Source organism: Aegilops tauschii, chromosome 7, assembly GCF_002575655.3.
Source record: "Aegilops tauschii subsp. strangulata cultivar AL8/78 chromosome 7, Aet v6.0, whole genome shotgun sequence".
In the NCBI taxonomy this organism is placed as follows: Eukaryota; Viridiplantae; Streptophyta; class Magnoliopsida; order Poales; family Poaceae; genus Aegilops; species Aegilops tauschii.
In genome coordinates, this window is record NC_053041.3 from 99,162,844 (window position 1) to 99,168,928 (window position 6,085).

General features: G+C 48.0%; 1 long non-coding RNA gene across 1 annotated transcript; it reads left to right on the forward strand.

Annotated features, from left to right (window-relative positions):
• The first annotated feature begins 1,123 nt into the window (after window positions 1–1,123).
• On the forward strand, window positions 1,124–3,352 carry LOC109755725 (uncharacterized). The gene is made up of 3 exons (XR_012188897.1): window positions 1,124–1,644; window positions 2,348–2,426; window positions 3,275–3,352. It is a non-coding gene; the product is annotated as an uncharacterized lncRNA (long non-coding RNA).
• The last annotated feature ends 2,733 nt before the right edge of the window (window positions 3,353–6,085 follow it).

A 6,085-nucleotide genomic window follows, 5' to 3' on the forward strand; every position in this document is an offset into this window, starting at 1 on the left:
TTGAAAAAACTAGGCAATGAATGTGGCCATTAGATTGATCATTTGGCTTGAAAGCCATTGATCTCCAGAGATGATAGCTCGTTTGTGAGAACACTTTTCTAAAAGAATTACCGTATTACAAGTTTATTATTTTTCCTGGTAACTTGGTCACATATGATGACACAATGCTAAGGTTTTCCAATTTTTTGATTTTTTTTTGAATTTTTTATGCCCGTTTCAAAATGCGGTCAAAACGGCAGGAGTGACCGTTCCTAGCTAGTGGTTGAATTTTGGACTTTTTTTGGTGTTTCTCTGATTAAATAGATACTTTTGTTCCTAGAAATGATTTTTGGAAAAAATAAATAGCAAACTATGAGGCAGCCACAGTTCAAATTTGACCCGCTTCCAGCTGAAATGGTGAAAATTTGTCTTTTTCACCAGAGGTGTATCCAAACTTTTTACACCCAATAATTTGGTCAATTGTGCATTAAATATGGCCTAGTATTTCAGAAAAATGGTTTGGTCCAATTTTGCAACAAATATATTATAGGTCCTTCACAAAAAAAACTCAGTTTGGACACTCGAAAAATGATTAAAAATAGGTAGAAAGATCAGAAATGCATACAAATTGGTGCTCAACCATAAAATGTGGTCTAACTTGAGTGAAAATTTGTATAATGCCGTTTTGCAAAAAAAAATTGATAGTTGCTTCACAAAATAGCTTTATCTTTAGTACTTGGAAATTATTTTAAATCACAGATTATCGGACCAATCAGAATACTTCTCACGGATCACCCCACTCTATGTGATCTGAACCGTCCACACTAGGCGAATCCAACGTCTCTCGCTCACCTCTCAGCAGGCCAACCCAAACCCTAACTCCACTCCTCTCCCCTCTCTCCCCCGATTCAGATCCACTCGCAACCGCCACCTACCTCCCGCCCCCGATTCAGATCCCGCCGCCCACGCCCGCACGCCACCACACTCCGCTGCTCGCGCCCGTAGGACGCAAACCCCACGCCGCTCTTCCTTCGCCCGCCGACCCACACCGTCCCTGATGCCTCACTCGCCGCGCTCTTCCCGCCCTAACTCCCCTCCCACTCCAGCCGCCGCTGCCCCCTTCTCCCTCCCACCCACGCCCCCAACCCCACCCCCACCGCCACCATCGACGACCCTCACCGTAGACGAGGTCGAGGCCGACCCAAGATCGAGCCCATGCCCATAGCCGCCCCCAAGATTCGCAGGCAACCCCACGCCAATCAGGACCTCGATCTGGATCGAGCAGGCGCTCTCCACTGACGGGGCTTGGGCTGGCCGGCGTCCCATGTTGACGTCCTCCTCCCTCCCGCTCCCGGCAACGCGCTCGGTCTCCGCAGCCGGCCTCACCGCCATAGTCACACGTACTTTTCCTCACCCTTCTCCCTTTCTTGGTCCTCTCCTCTCTGCTCTCTCTTCCCCATTTGGCTTTGACTCACTAGATTCGCTACTGCTGGGAGGTGCATCGAGCGGGATCTGCATGGAGATGGCGCGGGTGCTAGCGGCACGTGGGGCGCGGCACCCACGTCGTCATAGCCGCTTGGAACCTCACCGCCGCCGAGACCATGCGCCAAGCCACAACTTCGCAGCCGACTTCGCTGACAGGGGCCTACCGCTCAACATCCTCCTGTACGTACTACTACTCCCAATCATGTGCATCTGATAGTTCGGGTTATGTCAGGGATTGCCAAGACCATTCAGGTTGAGGTTCAGCGAGATGGCTCTCTGAACCATGAGTAGGTAGCACAACGCATGCCTTGCCGGCAGACAGTAGTTGTGTTGCGGCTCTACTACTGTACCATGTGTTCCTATTACTAGCTCTAGTAGTCGTGGATGCTGGGTAGCTCCCTGTTTTCTCTGTTTTTATGTAATCCTAGATAGAACCATACAACTGTGGATGACAAACACTGCAATTTAATCTAAAGTTGTCATCATGATCCTAGCAAGTACTCCTCAAATTACTGTAAATTGTTGCACGATTAGGGGCTAGTGTAGATGCAAAATAAGGTTGCACTTTTACAGGAGATAAGCCACTGATGTTCAGCTTGGTGACTGATGAGACCCCACACTGCCTGGCACCAATCATCTTATTGTCCTTAGAACAAGTGTTGATTTATCCCTCCAATTACTACTGTCATTGAGATCTTCAATTCTTTTCCGTACTGTTAATTCAGATAACTGAATGATTTAAAGCACTAAGAATTGTCTCCGGGATCCAACTATTAAAATGATGTCTTTTATTCAACTGGGACATGCATGCGTACATGTGCTTGGAAGATATATTCTGAATGTTCATCTCAGAGCATGATGGGGCTTTTTCTGTCTTGTGCAGGTTGCTGACTTTGGTCTGGCCAAGATCCAGCACGAAGACGACAGAGCCATGTGTCTACGCTGGTGATGGGGACTTTCGGGTACGAAGTCGGGTAGATCTGCCGATTTGAGAGGCGATTGATGATAAAAACTCATGCAACAGAGATATCATAACATTTCCATTTTGTTACATGTTTATATTTATTCAAATTCAGCTCTTTACATGGCGGAGCGGTCCACAGATGTTTCCTTCATGCAGCAGTTTAAGTTGCTTCCAATTAAATCTTATGTGAATGTGTTATATATAATTGAATCTGAACAAAATTTATTTCTTCAATCCTATTCATGTTTGCTCGGTGCAGATTAATTGATTGTCTTAATGTTGCCAAAGCTAGCATGTTATCATGCCAACGTATTAAAATTAAGGGATATGAAATAACCCCCCTCACGGAAATACAATCGTATGCACCTTAGCATGGAAATACATCAAATTTGGATGAAAGGCAACATAAATGGCTTGTTGATCCTATTCAAATTATACCATGAACTTATTCTGCATGTATTCAACTAGATCAAGTACAAGTACATTAGTTCGTCATATCTGCTATTAATACACTGTCCAAGTCATGAATTTCCTGAACTGGTGCCTGTATATATTTGGGTGCTTGTCAATTAGCCTTGACTCATCATTAAATTTGTGATACATATTTGCTGAACATTTTTCTTCTCCTATGTTATTCAAGGAAATCTATATGATTTCTATTCTTGACATAAAAAGATGAGCTAACCTCTAGGTATATACAGATGCCACCTACAAGTGAATGCTAAGATACCATGTTTGTACTACGTGCCAGTGTAGCTGTACTGATACAAGTACTACTTATGTACTTATGGAGTAGTAAATAACCTGTCATGTAATGTATACTAATTGGTGGATTGTACAGTGCAGCTCCTTGTCATGGGCGGCGCCGTTGTCGGCAGGGCCGTTTCTTCTTCGAATTACCACGCACGCGCGTCTTGTTTGTTGCTAATCAACTAGTGATTTGGGTGATTTTGGGTTGCTGTTAGTTTTGCTTCTGCAATTTAATGTTGTCAATGCTCTTTACCGTTTGGTGGATCAACTAATTGCTTACAAATCCAGCATGCATGAATGCTTACATTTACAGATTTGTTTGACTGACTTCCTCAAATCTAGCTCGTGTCTATTTGTTGGATGTGGATCAAGTCTCCCTATGACGATGAGTTCTAGATTCCAGTTCACCATGTTTCGCTTATGAATGAATGCGCTAGAAGTAGAACATAATCTGTTGCATTGGTGGTTACTTTATACATTTTTTGATTGGTCAATCAGCTAGTTAGCTACAGTTTACCTTGATTAGGGAATGTCGATGGTCAAATAATTTACGTCCATTCTCCAGATCTTAACATGTGGTTCTTGGATAGGTCCCTTTTTGAACCATTTTTTATCTGAATCCCATGAAGAAGTAAATGAGCCTAGTTTTTTTAACAGGCATGCTGTCTTATTAAATCAGGGGGAAATTATTGCCTCGATAGGTGTTTTCTTTTGTGAAGTTAGTGGATGTTGATCAAGTCCCCCTTTCCGCTGTATGAAACGTTTCTCCTATTGTACTTCTTAAAAAGCTTTCTGCTGATGGCAGGAAGAAGAAGGTTGTTCACAAGAAGATGGCAGGGAGAAGCAGGCTGATTCGATTCGATCCTCAAGGTAGCCCTTCCCTTCCCCTTCTCTCTTCGATTCAATCCGATCTATGCACAAAGTTCACTAGTTTGGATGCATCATAGAACTTGTGGTGATGTTGTTTAGATTGCAGCAAGCAAAAATACAAGTGTTGAGCTTGTTAAGTGTTTTGTTACGGTGAAATCTGAACCATTTATTGAATAGTAGGATGGCCGACTTTCTATGATTATCTCTTGTTGCTATGTTTGTCTTTTCCATATCCAAATCATGTCTATGAATTGGTGTGCTTGAAAACCAAGGAATGCTTCTATTCCTTGTCGGTGTTCTTTTTATTCTGGTATAAGATGAACCAGCTCGTTATTTGTTTGTTGGTTGGTTTGCATACATGTTCTTTTTCTGCAGAAATATGGTGTGGTTCCTTGCAAAGTAAATATGATGTCAGATTTACTTTTATTTTGTTCTATAACGTGCAGATGCTGGCCATTCATGTTTCTTCGCGAGCATTAGGACAAAGAAGTTGGAAGAAGCATAGTTCTAGCTCATTGGATGTCGGGTGGTAGGTGCGACATATGCCAACGGGTGGCTTATCATACTGGGTGCCAGTAAGACGTCGCCGGTGCCTGGAAACGGGATGAGGCGAAGACATGCACGCCGGCGAATCTTACCCAGGTTCGGGGCTCTCCGAGGAGATAACACCCCTAGTCCTGCTCTGCGGGGTCTCCGCATGGTCACTAGATCAGAAAGAGTAGCTACAAATGCTCTAGAGCGGCTCGGTTCAAGGGAGAAGAAGAGCAAGGCTAGCTCTTGCTTCCCTCTCTCTATGGTGTGTGTGTAATGCTAAGAAGCCAACCCTTTGCATGGGTGCCCCGGGGAGTTTATATAGGCCTACCCCCCGGGGGTACAATTGTAATCCGGCTGGGCGCTGGTCCCAGTCGTCAGTGTCTGCGCTCGCCGGCTTCTCCGCCGGCCGTTGGGGCCCGCCGACTGGTGGGTCCCGCCGGCTGCCGGCCTCTTGGTCGACAGGCCGGCCCCACCGCTTAGAGTCTTTTCGGTGGCTGCTTACTATAGCCTCGTCCCTGATGACGAGGGCTTCGTCGAGGTAAGCGTGGCTACAGTGTGCCGCCTCGAGGGCTCTCACTGTAGCCTTACCTCATCTTGTCTCCTTAATGTGGCACATGCTTCGAGGGAGGGGGTAGCCGGCTTCTGGGGGCCAGCTATGCCCCTGGCCGACTGGGGGAGGCCAGGCCGCCTTCGCGCCTCTCTCTGGCTAAAGGGGCCTGCCGCCCGTGGGCCGTACTGGCGTCTGTCGTGGGTGACGTTGAGGCCAGCATGGCTACAGTGCCGAGCCGGACGGGAGATGGCCGTCCCGTACGGCGTCCTGTGGCCATGCCTGCCTCGGGCTTCGGGGGTAGTGGGCCGCACTGTGGCCACACCCCGTCTTGTCACCGTTATGTGGGCATAGTTTTGGTGGTTTGCGGTCTTGGCCGGCTTCTTGGAGTCGGCGCTCTTCCTGGCCGACTCGGGGGAGTCGGCGTTCTTCATGGCCGGCTCTGCGGAGTCGGCATCCTCTATGGCCGGCTTCCTGGAGCCGGCCATCCCGTGGTTATCTTGGGGGGGAGGTTGCTGAGGCTGGGTCGCCTTCTGAGAGTCGGCTTCTGAAGTAGCCGGCCGTGGAAGGCGGCCCAATGCTTGAAATGCTTGAAGGCCCAAAGGCCTGATAATTTTTTGGAAGAGCCAGGGGCAGTCGGTTAGGCTACCCGTGGCCATTTACTCTGACAGTAGTCCCCGAAGCTGATTGGGCTTCGAGGTTGGGTAGGAGTTGAGAAGCTCGATCAGCTTCCTATCTTGACAAGCCGACAGCTGGGAGCCGGCTTCGGTTAGGTGCGCCGTCTTGGCCAAAAAATTTGGAGTCGGAGGGCGGGAGCTCGCCAGCGCGTGCACCGGGCCGCGGGCCGGCCACTTGCCGCCTGCGAACCACGTGGCCTCTCTTGGCTAAAAATCCTGCCAGCCCACGCGCGTGACGGGACGTCGCCGCAGGGCGGGGGCCCGCCACGCCCACGCCCG